General features: G+C 42.0%; 9 non-coding genes across 9 annotated transcripts; all 9 read right to left on the bottom strand.

Annotated features, from left to right (window-relative positions):
* Nucleotides 1-159: 159 nt before the first annotated feature.
* On the bottom strand, nucleotides 160-231 carry trnag-ucc (transfer RNA glycine (anticodon UCC)). The gene has a single exon. It is a non-coding gene; the product is annotated as a tRNA-Gly (tRNA).
* Nucleotides 232-2,097: 1,866 nt separating this feature from the next.
* trnag-ucc (transfer RNA glycine (anticodon UCC)) lies at nucleotides 2,098-2,169 on the bottom strand. The gene has a single exon. It is a non-coding gene; the product is annotated as a tRNA-Gly (tRNA).
* A 7,006-nt stretch (nucleotides 2,170-9,175) lies between these two features.
* Nucleotides 9,176-9,247, bottom strand: trnag-ucc (transfer RNA glycine (anticodon UCC)). The gene has a single exon. It is a non-coding gene; the product is annotated as a tRNA-Gly (tRNA).
* Nucleotides 9,248-11,165: 1,918 nt separating this feature from the next.
* On the bottom strand, nucleotides 11,166-11,237 carry trnag-ucc (transfer RNA glycine (anticodon UCC)). The gene has a single exon. It is a non-coding gene; the product is annotated as a tRNA-Gly (tRNA).
* Nucleotides 11,238-12,848: 1,611 nt separating this feature from the next.
* On the bottom strand, nucleotides 12,849-12,920 carry trnag-ucc (transfer RNA glycine (anticodon UCC)). Its single transcript has one exon. It is a non-coding gene; the product is annotated as a tRNA-Gly (tRNA).
* Nucleotides 12,921-14,827: 1,907 nt separating this feature from the next.
* On the bottom strand, nucleotides 14,828-14,899 carry trnag-ucc (transfer RNA glycine (anticodon UCC)). The gene has a single exon. It is a non-coding gene; the product is annotated as a tRNA-Gly (tRNA).
* Nucleotides 14,900-16,775: 1,876 nt separating this feature from the next.
* On the bottom strand, nucleotides 16,776-16,847 carry trnag-ucc (transfer RNA glycine (anticodon UCC)). The gene has a single exon. It is a non-coding gene; the product is annotated as a tRNA-Gly (tRNA).
* Nucleotides 16,848-18,737: 1,890 nt separating this feature from the next.
* Nucleotides 18,738-18,809, bottom strand: trnag-ucc (transfer RNA glycine (anticodon UCC)). Its single transcript has one exon. It is a non-coding gene; the product is annotated as a tRNA-Gly (tRNA).
* Nucleotides 18,810-20,379: 1,570 nt separating this feature from the next.
* Nucleotides 20,380-20,451, bottom strand: trnag-ucc (transfer RNA glycine (anticodon UCC)). The gene has a single exon. It is a non-coding gene; the product is annotated as a tRNA-Gly (tRNA).
* Between the last annotated feature and the right edge of the window lie 1,830 nt (nucleotides 20,452-22,281).

Raw genomic sequence — 22,281 nt, 5'->3', positions numbered from 1 at the left:
TAACTACCATTTTTAATATTGCTTCTGACTGAGAACCCATTTATTAGTTGATGAAAGTATTCTGTCAATTGTAATTAAGATTTTTATTTGTTATAAAATCCTGTTGTAAGGTCTCCCATAAATCAGTTCTGACCTGCAAGGGGTTAAAAATATCTCGGTTGCGATGGCCGGGAATCGAACCCGGGTCAACTGCTTGGAAGGCAGCTATGCTCACCACTATACCACCATCGCTCACATAAGCTGCATCTTATATTTACAGACTAACCACTTCTTTCGGATCTTCAGCGGGACAAATACGATATTTTGAATTCATTTTAATCAGAGCGTAAGCACGATGCTGAGGCACTTTCCCTACAATTAACAATGGCCACTGTGAATAGTTATCTTGCTTAGACTGAGCCCTCACCCCATTTATTATTTTAAAGTCCTTTATGACTTAAAACAATAATCCACAAAAATGAATTGAAGATCAATTTTAAGGGAGAAACATAGAATATAGGAGCAGGAGTAGGCCATTCGGCCCCTCGAGCCTGCTCCACCATTTAATGAGATCATGGCTGATCACCCAAATTCAGTACCCTGTCCCTGCTCCTATCCTCTATGTTTCTATGATATTCATTCAGGCCGTTACACAACAGGGAACATCATTATACAACAGGGAACACCTTTACACAACAGGGAACACATCTACACAACAGGGAACATCGTTACATAACAGGGAACACATTTACACATCAGGGAACACCTTTACACAACAGGGAACACCTTTACACAACAGGGAACACATTTACACATCAGGGAACACCTTTACACAACAGGGAACACATTTATACAACAGGGAACACCTTTACACAACAGGGAACACATGTACACAACAGGGAACACATTTCCAGAACAGGGAGCAATTTTTCGCAACAGGGAACACAGTTACACAATAGGTAACATCTTTATACAACAGGAAACATCTTTACACAACAAGGAACATATTTATACAACAGGGAACACCTTTACGCAACAGGGAACACCTTTACACAACAGGGAACATCTTTACATAAAAGGGAACACATTTACACGACAGGGAACACATTTATACAACAGGGAACACCTTTACACAACAGGGAACACATGTACACAACAGGGAACACATTTCCACAACAGGGAGAAATTTTTCGCAACAGGGCACACAGTTATACAATAGGTAACATCTTTATACAACAGGAAACATCTTTACACAACAAGGAACATATTTATACAACAGGGAACATCTTTACACAACATGGAACACGTTTACACAACAGGGAACACCTTTGTACAACAGGGAACACCTTTACGCAACAGGGAACAACTTTACGCAACAGGGAACACCTTTACACAACAGGGAACACCTTTACACAACAGCGAACATGTTTAAACAACAGGGAACACCTTTGTACAACAGGGAACACCTTTACGCAACAGGGAACAACTTTACACAACAGGGCACACCTTTGCATAATAGGGAACACATTTACACAACAGAAAACATCTTCATACCAGTCCCTCCCTTCCTCTCAGTCTCTCTTTCCCTGTCTGTCTAGCTCTCCCTCTGTCTCTCTCGCAGTCTCTGTCTTTCCCTCAGTCTCTGTCTCTCGCTCGTGTTATGCAGTCTGTTTGTCTGTCTCTCTCTGGTATCCTCAGTGTCTTTCTCTAGCCTTCCCTTTGTGTGTCCTGAAAGCCTCTTGCTGGTTTTCTGTGTGTGTGTCCCATTGTGGGTGGTGTAATACTGAGTGTCCTTGTGTAGCCAGGGTGAGCTTCCCAACACGTGTGTTGCTGTGTCCGGGATTCTGGGCTATTTGAGGGCAATGCTATCGCTTTCAATCCAGTCTGGAGGCTGAAATTTCACAGCACTGACAGGCAGCTGTATTATGGATGGACAATCATGGAGGATTAAAGTTTATTTAACTACCATTTTTAATATTGCTTCTGACTGAGAACCCATTTATTAGTTGATGAAAGTATTCTGTCAATTGTAATTAAGATTTTTATTTGTTATAAAATCCTGTTGTAAGGTCTCCCATAAATCAGTTCTGACCTGCAAGGGGTTAAAAATATCTCGGTTGCGATGGCCGGGAATCGAACCCGGGTCAACTGCTTGGAAGGCAGCTATGCTCACCACTATACCACCATCGCTCACATAAGCCGCATCTTATATTTACAGACTAACCACTTCTTTCGGATCTTCAGCGGGACAAATACGATATTTTGAATTCATTTTAATCAGAGCGTAAGCACGATGCTGAGGCACTTTCCCTACAATTAACAATGGCCACTGTGAATAGTTATCTTGCTTGGACTGAGCCCTCACCCCATTTATTATTTTAAAGTCCTTTATGACTTAAAACAATAATCCACAAAAATGAATTGAAGATCAATTTTAAGGGAGAAACATAGAATATAGGGAGCAGGAGTAGGCCATTCGGCCCCTCGAGCCTGCTCCACCATTTAATGAGATCATGGCTGATCATCCAAATTCAGTACCCTGTCCCTGCTCCTATCTTCTATGTTTCTATGATATTCATTCAGGCCGTTACACAACAGGGAACATCATTATCCAACAGGGAACACCTTTGCACAACAGGGAACACATCTACACAACAGGGAACATCTTTACATAACAGGGAACACATTTACACATCAGGGAACACCTTTACACAACAGGGAACACATTTATACAACAGGGAACACCTTTACACAACAGGGAACACATGTACACAACAGGGAACACATTTCCACAACAGGGAGCAATTTTTCGCAACAGGGAACACAGTTACACACTAGGTAACATCTTTATACAACAGGAAACATCTTTACACAACAAGGAACATATTTATACAACAGGGAACACCTTTACGCAACAGGGAACACCTTTACACAACAGGGAACATCTTTACATAACAGGGAACACATTCACACAACAGGGAACACATTTATACAACAGGGAACACCTTTACACAACAGGGAACACATGTACACAACAGGGAACACATTTCCACAACAGGGAGAAATTTTTCGCAACAGGGAACACAGTTATACAATAGGTAACATCTTTATACAACAGGAAACATCTTTACACAACAAGGAACATATTTATACAACAGGGAACATCTTTACACAACATGGAACACGTTTACACAACAGGGAACATGTTTAAACAACAGGGAACACCTTTGTACAACAGGGAACACCTTTACGCAACAGGGAACAACTTTACACAACAGGGAACACCTTTACACAACAGGGAACACCTTTACACAACAGCGAACATGTTTAAACAACAGGGAACACCTTTACACAACAGGGAACACCTTTACACTACAGGGAACATGTTTAAACAACAGGGAACACCTTTGTACAACAGGGAACACCTTTACGCAACAGGGAACAATTTTACACAACGGGGAACACCTTTACACAACAGGGAACATGTTTAAACAACAGGGAACACCTTTGTACAACACGGAACACCTTTATGCAACAGTGAACAGCTTTACACAACAGGGAACATCTTTGCACAACAGGGATCACCTTTACACAACAGGGAACACATGAACACAACAGGGAACACATGAACACAACAGGGAACTCATTTACACAACAGGGAACACCTTTATACAATAGGGAACACATTTACACAGCAGGGAACGTATTTACATAACAGGGAACAGCTTTACACAACAGTGAACACCTTTACACAACAGGGAAGACATTTACACAATAGAGAACACATCTACACAACAGGGAACACCTTAAAACAACAGGGAACACATCTACACAACAGGGAACATATTTACACAACAGGGAACACATCTACACAACAGGGGACACGTTTACATAACAGGGAACATCTTTAGAAAACAGGGGACACGTTTACACAACAGGGAACAACTTTACCCAACAGGGAACATCTTTTCACAACACGAAGCACCATCATACCATTCTCACCCTTCCTCAAAGTCTCCTTAACCCTGCCTGTCTCTCTCTCCCTCTGTCTCTCCCGCAGTCTCCGACTTTCCCTCAGTCTCTTCCTCGTGTTACTCAGTTTGTTTGTCTGTCTCTCTCTGGTTTCCTCAGTGTTATCGCTTTCAATGCAGTCTGGAGGCTGAAATTTGTCTCGCTAACACTTAGCACTGACAGGCAGTTGGCGATGATTTGCACCCAGTAGCAGAGTGGCGCAGCGGAAGCGTGCTGGGCCCATAACCCAGAGATCGATGGATCGAAACCATCTTCTGCTATTTACATTCTGATTTACGCCAACAAGAAAGATCTGTTGCTGATCACATCGCACTTATTTTTATGACACTTTACTTACATCAACTGCCTACCTGCAATAAACACAAAAACCTGCGACACAATTTTCAAAGCATTTAATTCGCACCAACATAAGCTGCAACTGCTGCAAACAGGCAGCAGCCTCGACTTTCCCCTTTCAACACATTCCTGCAGCGCCGCGTCTCCACCACCAGATGGTGCTCTTGGCCACAGTGAAACCCTGGCACAAGGTCACGGTGAGGAGACGGACAGTGACACAGAACGCCTTTGCACAACAGGGAACACCTTTACACAACAGGGAACATCTTTATACAACAGGGAACACATTTACACAACAGGGAACACATCTACACAATAGGGAACATCTTTACACAACAGGGAACATCTTTATACAACAGGGAACATCTTTACACAAAAGGGAACACCTTTACACAACAGGGAACACCTTTACACAACAGGGAACATCTTTACACAAAAGGGAACACCTTTACACAGCAGGGAACACAATTACACAACAGGGAACACCTTCACACAGCAGGGAACATCTTTACACAGGGAACTTCTTTACACAACAGGGAACACCTTTTCACAGCAGGGAACATCTTTACACAACAGGGAACATCTTTACACAACAGGGAACACCTTTACACAAAAGGGAACACCTTTACACAGCAGGGAACACACTTACACAACAGGAAACGCATCTACACAACAGGGAACATCTTTACACAGCAGAGAATATCTTTACACAGCAGGGAACACATATACACAACAGGAAACGCATCTACACAACAGGGAACACCTTTAAACAGCAGGGAACACATTTACACAACAGGGAACACCTTTAAACAACAGGGAACATCTTTACACAACAGGTAACACCTTTACACAACCGAGAACACATCTACACAACATGGAACAGCTTAACACAGCAGGGAACACATTTACTCAACAGGGAACACATTTACACAACAGGGAACACATCTACACAACAGGGAACACATCTACACAACAGGAAACACCTATTTACAACAGGGAACACATTCACACATCAGGGAACACCTTTACACAGCAGGGAACACTTCTACACAACAGGGAACATCATTGCACAGCAGGAAACATCTTTACACAACAGCGAACACATTTAAACAACAGGAAACGCATCTACACAACAGGGAACACCCTTACACAGCAGGGAACACATTTACACAACAGGGAACACCTTTACATAACAGGGAACGCATCTACACGACAGGGAACACCTTTATGCAGCAGGGAACACCTTTACACAGCAGGGAACGCATCTACACAACAGGGAACACCTTTACACAGCAGGGAACACATTTACACAGCAGGGAACACATTATAACAACAGGGAACACATTTACACAACAGGGAAAATCTTTACACAACAGGGAGAATCCTTAAACAATACGGAACACATTTCCACAACAGGGAACACCTTTACACAACAGGGAACACATTTACACAACAGGGAACACTTTTACACAATAGGGAACACATTTACACAACAGGGAACACCTTTGTGCCTCTCTATGGTTTCCTCAGTGTTATCGCTTTCAATACAATCTGGAGGCTGAAATTTGTCTCGCTAACACTTAGCACTGACAGGCATCTGAAGATAACTGTCACCCACAGCAGAGTGGCGCAGTGGAAGCGTGATCGGCCCATTACCCAGAGGTCAATGAATCAAAACCATCTTCTGCTATTTACATTTTGATTTACACCAACGAGAAATATCTGTTGCAGCGCACTTATTTTTTTTATCACACTTTATATTTTACTTACATCAAGTTTACATAACAGAGAACATCTTTACACTACTGGAAACATATTTGCACACGCGGGAACGCCTTTAAACAACAGAAAATATATTTACACAACAGAACAGCTTTACACAACAGAGAAAATCTTTACACAACAGAGAACATATTTACTCAACAGAGAAGATCTTTGCACAACTGGGAACGTCTTTACACAACAGAGAAGATCGTTAAACAACAGAGAATATTTTTACACAACAGGGCACACCTTTGCATAATAGGGAACACATTTACACAACAGAAAACATCTTCATACCAGTCCCTCACTTCCTCTCAGTCTCTCTTTCCCTGTCTGTCTATCTCTCCCTCTCTGTCTTTCCCTCAGTCTCTGTCTCTCGCTCGTGTTACTCAGTCTGTTTGTCTGTCTCTCTCTGGTATCCTCAGTGTCTTTCTCTAGCCCTCCCTTTGTGTGTCCTGAAAGCCTCTTGCTGGTTTTCTGTGTGTCATTGTGTGTGTGTCCCATTGTGGGTGGTGTAATACTGAGTGTCCTTGTGTAGCCAGGGTGAGCTTCCCAACACGTGTGTTGCTGTGTCCGGGATTCTGGGCTATTTGAGGGCAATGCTATCGCTTTCAATACAGTCTGGAGGCTGAAATAACACAGCACTGACAGGCAGCTGTATTATGGATGGACAATCATGGAGGATTAAAGTTTATTTAACTACCATTTTTAATATTGCTTCTGACTGAGAACCCATTTATTAGTTGATGAAAGTATTCTGTCAATTGTAATTAAGATTTTTATTTGTTATAAAATCCTGTTGCAAGGTCTCTCATAAATCAGTTCTGACCTGCAAGGGGTTAAAACTATCTCGGTTGCGATGGGCAGTAATCGAACACGGGTCAACTAGCTTGGAAGGCAGCTATGCTCACCACTATACCACCATCGCTCACATAAGCTGCATCTTATATTTACAGACTAAGCACTTCTTTCGGATCTTCAGCGGGACAAATACGATATTTTGAATTCATTTTAATCAGAGCGTAAGCACGATGCTGAGGCACTTTCCCTACAATTAACAATGGCCACTGTGAATAGTTATCTTGCTTAGACTGAGCCCTCACCCCATTTATTATTTTAAAGTCCTTTATGACTTAAAACAATAATCCACAAAAATGAATTGAAGATCAATTTTAAGGGAGAAACATAGAATATAGGAGCAGGAGTAGGCCATTCGGCCCCTCGAGCCTGCTCCACCATTTAATGAGATCATGGCTGATCATCCAAATTCAGTACCCTGTCCCTGCTCCTATCTTCTATGTTTCTATGATATTCATTCAGGCCGTTACACAACAGGGAACATCATTATACAACAGGGAACACCTTTACACAACAGGGAACACATCTACACAACAGGGAACATCGTTACATAACAGGGAACACATTTACACATCAGGGAACACCTTTACACAACAGGGAACACCTTTACACAACAGGGAACACATTTACACATCAGGGAACACCTTTACACAACAGGGAACACATTTATACAACAGGGAACACCTTTACACAACAGGGAACACATGTACACAACAGGGAACACATTTATACAACAGGGAACACCTTTACACAACAGGGAACACCTTTACACAACAGGGAACATCTTTATACAACAGGGAACACATCTACACATCAGGGAACACCTTTACACAACAGGGAACACCTTTACACAACAGGGAACACATTTACACATCAGGGAACACCTTTACACAACAGGGAACACATTTATACAACAGGGAACACCTTCACACAACAGGGAACACATGTACACAACAGGGAACACATTTCCACAACAGGGAGAAATTTTTCGCAACAGGGAACACAGTTACACAATAGGTAACATCTTTATACAACAGGAAACATCTTTACACAACAAGGAACATATTTATACAACAGGGAACACCTTTACGCAACAGGGAACACCTTTACACAACAGGGAACATCTTTACATAACAGGGAACACATTTACACAACAGGGAACACATTTATAGAACAGGGAACACCTTTACACAACAGGGAACACATGTACACAACAGGGAACACATTTCCACAACAGGGAGAAATTTTTCGCAACAGGGAACACAGTTATACAATAGGTAACATCTTTATACAACAGGAAACATCTTTACACAACAAGGAACATATGTATACAACAGGGAACATCTTTACACAACATGGAACACGTTTACACAACAGGGAACATGTTTAAACAACAGGGACCACCTTTGTACAACAGGGAACACCGTTACGCAACAGGGAACAACTTTACACAACAGGGAACACCTTTACACAACAGGGAACACCTTTACACAACAGCGAACATGTTTAAACAACAGGGAACACCTTTGTACAACAGGGAACACCTTTACGCAACAGGGAACAACTTTACACAACAGGGCACACCTTTGCATAATAGGGAACACATTTACACAACAGAAAACATCTTCATACCAGTCCCTCCTTTCCTCTCAGTCTCTCTTTCCCTGTCTGTCTATCTCTCCCTCTGTCTCTCTCGCAGTCTCTGTCTTTCCCTCAGTCTCTGTCTCTCGCTCGTGTTACTCAGTCTGTTTGTCTGTCTCTCTCTGGTATCCTCAGTGTCTTTCTCTAGCCCTCCCTTTGTGTGTCCTGAAAGCCTCTTGCTGGTTTTCTGTGTGTCATTGTGTGTGTGTCCCATTGTGGGTGGTGTAATACTGAGTGTCCTTGTGTAGCCAGGGTGAGCTTCCCAACACGTGTGTTGCTGTGTCCGGGATTCTGGGCTATTTGAGGGCAATGCTATCGCTTTCAATACAGTCTGGAGGCTGAAATAACACAGCACTGACAGGCAGCTGTATTATGGATGGACAATCATGGAGGATTAAAGTTTATTTAATTACCATTTTTAATATTGCTTCTGACTGAGAACCCATTTATTAGTTGATGAAAGTATTCTGTCAATTGTAATTAAGATTTTTATTTGTTATAAAATCCTGTTGCAAGGTCTCCCATAAATCAGTTCTGACCTGCAAAGGGTTAAAAATATCTCGGTTGCGATGGCCGGGAATGGAACCCGGGTCAACTGCTTGGAAGGCAGCTATGCTCACCACTATACCACCATCGCTCACATAAGCTGCATCTTATATTTACAGACTAACCACTTCTTTCGGATCTTCAGCGGGACAAATACGATATTTTGAATTCATTTTAATCAGAGCGTAAGCACGATGCTGAGGCACTTTCCCTACAATTAACAATGGCCACTGTGAATAGTTATCTTGCTTAGACTGAGCACTCACCCCATTTATTATTTTAAAGTCCTTTATGACTTAAAACAATAATCCACAAAAATGAATTGAAGATCAATGTTAAGGGAGAAACATAGAATATAGGAGCAGGAGTAGGCCATTCGACCCCTCGAGCCTGCTCCACCATTTAATGAGATCATGGCTGATCATCCAAATTCAGTACCCTGTCCCTGCTCCTATCTTCTATGTTTCTATGATATTCATTCAGGCCGTTACACAACAGGGAACATCATTATACAACAGGGAACACCTTTACACAACAGGGAACACATCTACACAACAGGGAACATCGTTACATAACAGGGAACACATTTACACATCAGGGAACACCTTTACACAACAGGGAACACCTTCACACAACAGGGAACACATTTACACATCAGGGAACACCTTTACACAACAGGGAACACATTTATACAACAGGGAACACCTTTGCACAACAGGGAACACATGTACACAACAGGGAACACATTTCCACAACAGGGAGCAATTTTTCGCAACAGGGAACACAGTTACACAATAGGTAACATCTTTATACAACAGGAAACATCTTTACACAACAAGGAACATATTTATACAACAGGGAACACCTTTAAGCAACAGGGAACACCTTTACACAACACGGAACATCTTTACATAAAAGGGAACACATTTACACGACAGGGAACACATTTATACAACAGGGAACACCTTTACACAACAGGGAACACATGTACACAACAGGGAACACATTTCCACAACAGGGAGAAATTTTTCGCAACAGGGAACACAGTTATACAATAGGTAACATCTTTATACAACAGGAAACATCTTTACACAACAAGGAACATATTTATACAACAGGGAACATCTTTACACAACATGGAACACGTTTACACAACAGGGAACATGTTTAAACAACAGGGAACACCTTTGTACAACAGGGAACACCTTTACGCAACAGGGAACAACTTTACGCAACAGGGAACACCTTTACACAACAGGGAACACCTTTACACAACAGCGAACATGTTTAAACAACAGGGAACACCTTTGTACAACAGGGAACACCTTTACGCAACAGGGAACAACTTTACACAACAGGGAACACCTTTACACAACAGGGAACATCTTTACACAACAGGGCACACCTTTGCATAATAGGGAACACATTTACACAACAGAAAACATCTTCATACCAGTCCCTCCCTTCCTCTCAGTCTCTCTTTCCCTGTCTGTCTAGCTCTCCCTCTGTCTCTGTCTTTCCCTCAGTCTCTGGCTCGTGTTACTCAGTCTGTTTGTCTGTCTCTCTCTGGTATCCTCAGTGTCTTTCTCTAGCCCTCCCTTTGTGTGTCCTGAAAGCCTCTTGCTGGTTTTCTGTGTGTCATTGTGTGTGTGTCCCATTGTGGGTGGTGTAATACTGAGTGTCCTTGTGTAGCCAGGGTGAGCTTCCCAACACGTGTGTTGCTGTGTCCGGGATTCTGGACTATTTGAGGGCAATGCTATCGCTTTCAATACAGTCTGGAGGCTGAAATAACACAGCACTGACAGGCAGCTGTATTATGGATGGACAATCATGGAGGATTAAAGTTTATTTAACTACCATTTTTAATATTGCTTCTGACTGAGAACCCATTTATTAGTTGATGAAAGTATTCTGTCAATTGTAATTAAGATTTTTATTTGTTATAAAATCCTGTTGTAAGGTCTCCCATAAATCAGTTCTGACCTGCAAGGGGTTAAAAATATCTCGGTTGCGATGGCCGGGAATCGAACCCGGGTCAACTGCTTGGAAGGCAGCTATGCTCACCACTATACCACCATCGCTCACATAAACTGCATCTTATATTTACAGACTAACCACTTCTTTCGGATCTTCAGCGGGACAAATACGATATTTTGAATTCATTTTAATCAGAGCGTAAGCACGATGCTGAGGCACTTTCCGTACAATTAACAATGGCCACTGTGAATAGTTATCTTGCTTAGACTGAGCCCTCACCCCATTTATTATTTTAAAGTCCTTTATGACTTAAAACAATAATCCACAAAAATGAATTGAAGATCAATTTTAAGGGAGAAACATAGAATATAGGGAGCAGGAGTAGGCCATTCGGCCCCTCGAGCCTGCTCCACCATTTAATGAGATCATGGCTGATCATCCAAATTCAGTACCCTGTCCCTGCTCCTGTCTTCTATGTTTCTATGATATTCATTCAGGCCGTTACACAACAGGGAACATCATTATACAACAGGGAACACCTTTACACAACAGGGAACACATCTACACAACAGGGAACATCGTTACATAACAGGGAACACATTTACACATCAGGGAACACCTTTACACAACAGGGAACACCTTTACACAACAGGGAACACATTTACACATCAGGGAACACCTTTACACAACAGGGAACACATTTATACAACAGGGAACACCTTTACACAACAGGGAACACATGTACACAACAGGGAACACATTTCCACAACAGGGAGCAATTTTTCGCAACAGGGAACACAGTTACACAATAGGTAACATCTTTATACAACAGGAAACATCTTTACACAACAAGGAACATATTTATACAACAGGGAACATCTTTACACAACATGGAACACGTTTACACAACAGGGAACATGTTTAAACAACAGGGAACACCTTTGTACAACAGGGAACACCTTTACGCAACAGGGAACAACTTTACGCAACAGGGAACACCTTTACACAACAGGGAACACCTTTACACAACAGCGAACATGTTTAAACAACAGGGAACACCTTTGTACAACAGGGAACACCTTTACGCAACAGGGCACACCTTTGCATAATAGGGAACACATTTACACAACAGAAAACATCTTCATACCAGTCCCTCCCTTCCTCTCAGTCTCTCTTGCCCTGTCTGTCCAGCTCTCCCTCTGTCTCTCTCGCACTCTCTGTCTTTCCCTCAGTCTCTGGCTCGTGTTACTCAGTCTGTTTGTCTGTCTCTCTCTGGTATCCTCAGTGTCTTTCTCTAGCCCTCCCTTTGTGTGTCCTGAAAGCCTCTTGCTGGTTTTCTGTGTGTCATTGTGTGTGTGTCCCATTGTGGGTGGTGTAATACTGAGTGTCCTTGTGTAGCCAGGGTGAGCTTCCCAACACGTGTGTTGCTGTGTCCGGGATTCTGGGCTATTTGAGGGCAATGCTATCGCTTTCAATACAGTCTGGAGGCTGAAATAACACAGCACTGACAGGCAGCTGTATTATGGATGGACAATCATGGAGGATTAAAGTTTATTTAACTACCATTTTTAATATTGCTTCTGACTGAGAACCCATTTATTAGTTGATGAAAGTATTCTGTCAATTGTAATTAAGATTTTTATTTGTTATAAAATCCTGTTGTAAGGTCTCCCATAAATCAGTTCTGACCTGCAAGGGGTTAAAAATATCTCGGTTGCGATGGCCGGGAATCGAACCCGGGTCAACTGCTTGGAAGGCAGCTATGCTCACCACTATACCACCATCGCTCACATAAGCTGCATCTTATATTTACAGACTAACCACTTCTTTCGGATCTTCAGCGGGACAAATACGATATTTTGAATTCATTTTAATCAGAGGGTAAGCACGATGCTGAGGCACTTTCCCTACAATTAACAATGGCCACTGTGAATAGTTATCTTGCTTAGACTGAGCCCTCACCCCATTTATTATTTTAAAGTCCTTTATGACTTAAAACAATAATCCACAAAAATGAATTGAAGATCATTTTTAAGGGAGAAACATAGAATATAGGAGCAGGAGTAGGCCATTCGGCCCCTCGAGCCTGCTCCACCATTTAATGAGATCATGGCTGATCATCCAAATTCAGTACCCTGTCCCTGCTCCTATCTTCTATGTTTCTATGATATTCATTCAGGCCGTTACACAACAGGGAACATCATTATACAACAGGGAACACCTTTACACAACAGGGAACACATCTACACAACAGGGAACATCGTTACATAACAGGGAACACATTTACACATCAGGGAACACCTTTACACAACAGGGAACACCTTTACACAACAGGGAACACATTTACACGTCAGGGAACACCTTTACACAACAGGGAACACATTTATACAACAGGGAACACCTTTACACAACAGGGAACACATGTACACAACAGGGAACACATTTCCACAACAGGGAGCAATTTTACGCAACAGGGAATACAGTTACACAATAGGTAACATCTTTATACAACAGGAAACATCTTTACACAACAAGGAACATATTTATACAACAGGGAACACCTTTACGCAACACCTTTACACAACAGGGAACATCATTACATAACAGGGAACACATTTACACAACAGGGAACACATTTATACAACAGGGAACACCTTTACACAACAGGGAACACATGTACACAACAGGGAACACATTTCCAGAACAGGGAGAAATTTTTCGCAACAGGGAACACAGTTATACAATAGGTAACATCTTTATACAACAGGAAACATCTTTACACAACAAGGAACATATTTATACAACAGGGAACATCTTTACACAACATGGAACACGTTTACACAACAGGGAACATGTTTAAACAACAGGGAACACCTTTGTACAACAGGGAACACCTTTACGCAACAGGGAACAACTTTACACAACAGGGAACACCTTTACACAACAGGGAACACCTTTACACAACAGCGAACATGTTTAAACAACAGGGAACACCTTTGTACAACAGGGAACACCTTTACGCAACAGGGAACAACTTTACACAACAGGGAACACCTTTACACAACAGGGAACATCTTTACACAACAGGGCACACCTTTGCATAATAGGGAACACATTTACACAACAGAAAACATCTTCATACCAGTCCCTCCCTTCCTCTCAGTCTCTCTTTCCCTGTCTGTCTATCTCTCCCTCTGTCTCTCTCGCAGTCTCTGTCTTTCCCTCAGTCTCTCGCTCGTGTTACTCAGTCTGTTTGTCTGTCTCTCTCTGGTATCCTAAGTGTCTTTCTCTAGCCCTCCCTTTGTGTGTCCTGAAAGCCTCTTGCTGGTTTTCTGTGTGTCATTGTGTGTGTATCCATACTGAGTGTCCTTGTGTAGCCAGGGTGAGCTTCCCAACACGTGTGTTGCTGTGTCCGGGATTCTGGGCTATTTGAGGGCAATGCTATCGCTTTCAATACAGTCTGGAGGCTGAAATAACATAGCACTGACAGGCAGATGTATTATGGATGGACAATCATGTAGGATTAAAGTTTATTTAACTACCATTTTTAATATTGTTTCTGACTGACAACCCATTTATTCGTTGATGAAAGTATTCTGTCAATTGTAATTAAGATTTTTATTTGTTTTAAAATCCTGTTGTAAGGTCTCCCATAAATCAGTTCTGACCTGCAAGGGGTTAAAAATATCTCGGTTGCGATGGCCGGGAATCGAACCCGGGTCAACTGCTTGGAAGGCAACTATGCTCACCACTATACCACCATCGCTCACATAAGCAGCATATTATATTTACAGACTAACCACTTCTTTCGGATCTTCAGCGGGACAAATACGATATTTTGAATTCATTTTAACCAGAGCGTAAGCACGATGCTGAGGCACTTTCCCTCCAATTAACAATGGCCACTGTGAATAGTTATCTTGCTTAGACTGAGCCCTCACCCCATTTATTATTTTAAAGTCCTTTATGACTTAAAACAATTATCCACAAAAATGAATTGAAGATCAATTTTAAGGGAGAAACATAGAATATAGGAGCAGGAGTAGGCCATTCGGCCCCTCGAGCCTGCTCCACCATTTAATGAGATCATGGCTGATCATCCAAATTCAGTACCCTGTCCCTGCTCCTATCTTCTATGTTTCTATGATATTCATTCAGGCCGTTACACAACAGGGAACATCATTATACAACAGGGAACACCTTTACACAACAGGGAACACATCTACACAACAGGGAACATCGTTACATAACAGGGAACACATTTACACATCAGGGAACACCTTTACACAACAGGGAACACCTTTACACAACAGGGAACACATTTACACATCAGGGAACACCTTTACACAACAGGGAACACATTTATACAACAGGGAACACCTTTACACAACAGGGAACACATGTACACAACAGGGAACACATTTCCACAACAGGGAGCAATTTTTCGCAACAGGGAACACAGTTACACAATAGGTAACATCTTTATACAACAGGAAACATCTTTACACAACAAGGAACATATTTACACAACAGGGAACATCTTTACATAAAAGGGAACACATTTACACGACAGGGAACACATTTATACAACAGGGAACACCTTTACACAACAGGGAACACATTTACACAACAGGGAACACATTTCCACAACAGGGAGAAATTTTTCGCAACAGGGAACACAGTTATACAATAGGTAACATCTTTATACAACAGGAAACATCTTTACACAACAAGGAACATATTTATACAACAGGGAACATCTTTACACAACATGGAACACGTTTACACAACAGGGAACATGTTTAAACAACAGGGAACACCTTTGTACAACAGGGAACACCTTTACGCAACAGGGAACAACTTTACGCAACAGGGAACACCTTTACACAACAGGGAACACCTATACACAACAGCGAACATGTTTAAACAACAGGGAACACCTTTGTACAACAGGGAACACCTTTACGCAACAGGGAACAACTTTACACAACAGGGAACACCTTTACACAACAGGGAACATCTTTACACAACAGGGCACACCTTTGCATAATAGGGAACACATTTACACAACAGAAAACATCTTCATACCAGTCCCTCCCTTCCTCTCAGTCTCTCTCGCTCTCCCTCTGTCTCTCTCGCAGTCTCTGTCTTTGCCTCAGTCTCTGGCTCGTGTTACTCAGTCTGTTTGTCTGTCTCTCTCTGGTATCCTCAGTGTCTTTCTCTAGCCCTCCCTTTGTGTGTCCTGAAAGCCTCTTGCTGGTTTTCTGTGTGTCATTGTGTGTGTGTCCCATTGTGGGTGGTGTAATACTGAGTGTCCTTGTGTAGCCAGGGTGAGCTTCCCAACACGTGTGTTGCTGTGTCCGGGATTCTGGGCTATTTGAGGGCAATGCTATCGCTTTCAATACAGTCTGGAGGCTGAAATAACACAGCACTGACAGGCAGCTGTATTATGGATGGACAATCATGGAGGATTAAAGTTTATTTAACTACCATTTTTAATATTGCTTCTGACTGAGAACCCATTTATTAGTTGATGAAAGTATTCTGTCAATTGTAATTAAGATTTTTATTTGTTATAAAATCCTGTTGTTAGGTCTCCCAAAAATCAGTTCTGACCTGCAAGGGGTTAAAAATATCTCGGTTGCGATGGCCGGGAATCGAACCCGGGTCAACTGCTTGGAAGGCAGCTATGCTCACCACTATACCACCATCGCTCACATAAGCTGCATCTTATATTTACAGACTAACGACTTCTTTCGGATCTTCAGCGGGACAAATACGATATTTTGAATTCATTTTAATCAGAGCGTAAGCACGATGCTGAGGCACTTTCCCCACAATTAACAATGGCCACTGTGAAAAGTTATCTTGCTTAGACTGAGCCCTCACCCCATTTATTATTTTAAAGTCCTTTATGACTTAAAACAATAATCCACAAAAATGAATTGAAGATCAATTTTAAGGGAGAAACATAGAATATAGGAGCAGGAGTAGGCCATTCGGCCCCTCGAGCCTGCTCCACCATTTAATGAGATCATGGGTGATCATCCAAATTCAGTACCCTGTCCCTGCTCCTATCTTCTATGTTTCTATGATATTCATTCAGGCCGTTACACAACAGGGAACATCATTATACAACAGGGAACACCTTTACACAACAGGGAACACATCTACACAACAGGGAACATCGTTACATAACAGGGAACACATTTACACATCAGGGAACACCTTTACACAACAGGGAACACCTTTACACAACAGGGAACACATTTACACATCAGGGAACACCTTTACACAACAGGGAACACATTTATACAACAGGGAACACCTTTGCACAACAGGGAACACATGTACACAACAGGGAACACATTTCCACAACAAGGAGCAATTTTTCGCAACAGGGAACACAGTTACACAATAGGTAACATCTTTATACAACAGGAAACATCTTTACACAAAAAGGAACATATTTATACAACAGGGAACACCTTTACGCAACAGGGAACACCTTTACACAACAGGGAACATCTTTACATAAAAGGGAACACATTTACACGACAGGGAACACATTTATACAACAGGGAACACCTTTACACAACAGGGAACACATGTACACAACAGGGAACACATTTCCACAACAGGGAGAAATCTTTCGCAACAGGGAACACAGTTATACAATAGGTAACATCTTTATACAACAGGAAACATCTTTACACAACAAGGAACATATTTATACAACAGGGAACATCTTTACACAACATGGAACACGTTTACACAACAGGGAACATGTTTAAACAACAGGGAACACCTTTGTACAACAGGGAACACCTTTACGCAACAGGGAACAACTTTACGCAACAGGGAACACCTTTACACAACAGGGAACACCTTTACACAACAGCGAACATGTTTAAACAACAGGGAACACCTTTGTACAACAGGGAACACCTTTACGCAACAGGGAACAACTTTACACAACAGGGCACACCTTTGCATAATAGGGAACACATTTACACAAAAGAAAACATCTTCATACCAGTCCCTCCCTTCCTCTCAGTCTCTCTTTCCCTGTCTGTCTAGCTCTCCCTCTGTCTCTCTCGCAGTCTCTGTCTTTCCCTCAGTCTCTGGCTCGTGTTACTCAGTCTGTTTGTCTGTCTCTCTCTGGTATCCTCAGTGTCTTTCTCTAGCCCTCCCTTTGTGTGTCCTGAAAGCCTCTTGCTGGTTTTCTGTGTGTCACTGTGTGTGTGTCCCATTGTGGGTGGTGTAATACTGAGTGTCCTTGTGTATCCAGGGTGAGGTTCTCAACACGTGTGTTGCTGTGTCCGGGATTCTGGGCTATTTGAGGGCAATGCTATCGCTTTCAATACAGTCTGGAGGCTGAAATAACACAGCACTGACAGGCAGCTGTATTATGGATGGACAATCATGGAGGATTAAAGTTTATTTAACTACCATTTTTAATATTGCTTCTGACTGAGAACCCATTTATTAGTTGATGAAAGTATTCTGTCAATTGTAATTAAGATTTTTATTTGTTATAAAATCCTGTTGTAAGGTCTCCCATAAATCAGTTCTGACCTGCAAGGGGTTAAAAATATCTCGGTTGCGATGGCCGGGAATCGAACCCGGGTCAACTGCTTGGAAGGCAGCTATGCTCACCACTATACCACCATCGCTCACACAGGCCACATCTTATATTTACAGACTAACCACTTCTTTCGGATCTTCAGCGGGACAAATACGATATTTTGAATTCATTTTAATCAGAGCGTAAGCACGATGCTGAGGCACTTTCCCTACAATTAACAATGGCCACTGTGAAAAGTTATCTTGCTTAGACTGAGCCCTCACCCCATTTATTATTTTAAAGTCCTTTATGACTTAAAACAATAATCCACAAAAATGAATTGAAGATCAATTTTAAGGGAGAAACATAGAATATAGGAGCAGGAGTAGGCCATTCGGCCCCTCGAGCCTGCTCCACCATTTAATGAGATCATGGCTGATCATCCAAATTCAGTACCCTGTCCCTGCTCCTATCTTCTATGTTTCTATGATATTCATTCAGGCCGTTACACAACAGGGAACATCATTATACAACAGGGAACACCTTTACACAACAGGGAACACATCTACACAACAGGGAACATCGTTACATAACAGGGAACACATTTACACATCAGGGAACACCTTTACACAACAGGGAACACCTTTACACAACAGGGAACACATTTACACATCAGGGAACACCTTTACACAACAGGGAACACATTTATACAACAGGGAACACCTTTACACAACAGGGAACACATGTACACAACAGGGAACACATTTCCACAACAGGGAGCAATTTTTCGCAACAGGGAACACAGTTACACAATAGGTAACATCTTTATACAACAGGAAACATCTTTACACAACAAGGAACATATTTATACAACAGGGAACATCTTTACACAACATGGAACACGTTTACGCAACAGGGAACAACTTTACGCAACAGGGAACACCTTTACACAACAGGGAACACCTTTACACAACAGCGAACATGTTTAAACAACAGGGAACACCTTTGTACAACAGGGAACACCTTTACGCAACAGGGAACAACTTTACACAACAGGGCACACCTTTGCATAATAGGGAACATATTTACACAACAGAAAACATCTTCATACCAGTCCGTCCCTTCCTCTCAGTCTCTCTTTCCCTGTCTGTCTAGCTCTCCCTCTGTCTCTCTCGCAGTCTCTGTCTTTCCCTCAGTCTCTGGCTCGTGTTACTCAGTCTGTTTGTCTGTCTCTCTCTGGTATCCTCAGTGTCTTTCTCTAGCCCTCCCTTTGTGTGTCCTGAAAGCCTCTTGCTGGTTTTCTGTGTGTCATTGTGTGTGTGTCCCATTGTGGGTGGTGTAATACTGAGTGTCCTTGTGTAGCCAGGGTGAGCTTCCCAACACGTGTGTTGCTGTGTCCGGGATTCTGGGCTATTTGAGGGCAATGCTATCGCTTTCAATACAGTCTGGAGGCTGAAATAACACAGCACTGACAGGCAGCTGTATTATGGATGGACAATCATGGAGGATTAAAGTTTATTTAACTACCATTTTTAATATTGCTTCTGACTGAGAACCCATTTATTAGTTGATGAAAGTATTCTGTCAATTGTAATTAAGATTTTTATTTGTTATAAAATCCTGTTGTAAGGTCTCCCATAAATCAGTTCTGACCTGCAAGGGGTTAAAAATATCTCGGTTGCGATGGCCGGGAATCGAACCCGGGTCAACTGCTTGGAAGGCAGCTATGTTCACCACTATACCACCATCGCTCACATAAGCTGCATCTTATATTTACAGACTAACCACTTCTTTCGGATCTTCAGCGGGACAAATACGATATTTTGAATTCATTTTAATCAGAGCGTAAGCACGATGCTGAGGCACTTTCCCTACAATTAACAATGGCCACTGTGAATAGTTATCTTGCTTAGACTGAGCCCTCACCCCATTTATTATTTTAAAGTCCTTTATGACTTAAAACAATAATCCACAAAAATGAATTGAAGATCAATTTTAAGGGAGAAACATAGAATATAGGAGCAGGAGTAGGCCATTCGGCCCCTCGAGCCTGCTCCACCATTTAATGAGATCATGGCTGATCATCCAAATTCAGTACCCTGTCCCTGCTCCTATCTTCTATGTTTCTATGATATTCATTCAGGCCGTTACACAACAGGGAACACCTTTACACAACAGGGAACACATCTACACAACAGGGAACATCGTTACATAACAGGGAACACATTTACACATCAGGGAACACCTTTACACAACAGGGAACACCTTTACACAACAGGGAACACATTTACACATCAGTGAACACCTTAACACACCAGGGAACACCTTTACACAACAGGGAACACCTTTACACAACAGGGAACACATGTACACAACAGGGAACACATTTCCACAACAGGGAGCAATTTTTCGCAACAGGGAACACAGTTACACAATAGGTAACATCTTTATACAACAGGAAACATCTTTACACAATAAGGAACATATTTATACAACAGGGAACACCTTTACGCAACAGGGAACACCTTTACACAACAGGGAACATCTTTACATAAAAGGGAACACATTTACACGACAGGGAACACATTTATACAACAGGGAACACCTTTACACAACAGGGAACACATGTACACAACAGGGAACACATTTCCACAACAGGGAGAAATTTTTCGCAACAGGGAACACAGTTATACAATAGGTAACATCTTTATACAACAGGAAATATCTTTACACAACAAGGAACATATTTATACAACAGGGAACATCTTTACACAACATGGAACACGTTTACACAAGAGGGAACATGTTTAAACAACAGGGAACACCTTTGTACAACAGGGAAATCCTTTACGCAACAGGGAACAACTTTACGCAACAGGGAACACCTTTACACAACAGGGAACACCTTTACACAACAGCGAACATATTTAAACAACAGGGAACACCTTTGTACAACAGGGAACACCTTTTCGCAACAGGGAACAACTTTACACAACAGGGCACACCTTTGCATAATAGGGAACACATTTACACAACAGAAAACATCTTCATACCAGTCCCTCCCTTCCTCTCAGTCTCTCTTTCCCTGTCTGTCTAGCTCTCCCTCTGTCTCTCTCGCAGTCTCTGTCTTTCCCTCAGTCTCTGGCTCGTGTTACTCAGTCTGTTTGTCTGTCTCTCTCTGGTATCCTCAGTGTCTTTCTCTAGCCCTCCCTTTGTGTGTCCTGAAAGCCTCTTGCTGGTTTTCTGTGTGTCATTGTGTGTGTGTCCCATTGTGGGTGGTGTAATACTGAGTGTCCTTGTGTAGCCAGGGTGAGCTTCCCAACACGTGTGTTGCTGTGTCCGGGATTCTGGGCTATTTGAGGGCAATGCTATCGCTTTCAATACAGTCTGGAGGCTGAAATAACACAGCACTGACAGGCAGCTGTATTATGGATGGACAATCATGGAGGATTAAAGTTTATTTAACTACCATTTTTAATATTGCTTCTGACTGAGAACCCATTTATTAGTTGATGAAAGTATCCTGTCAATTGTAATTAAGATTTTTATTTGTTATAAAATCCTGTTGTAAGGTCTCCCAT

Source organism: Somniosus microcephalus, chromosome 29 (assembly GCF_052327205.1).
Source record: "Somniosus microcephalus isolate GS21.2 chromosome 29, FLI_Smic_1.0, whole genome shotgun sequence".
Lineage (NCBI taxonomy): Eukaryota > Metazoa > Chordata > Chondrichthyes > Squaliformes > Somniosidae > Somniosus > Somniosus microcephalus.
This window is presented reverse-complemented; position numbering and strand designations above follow the sequence as displayed.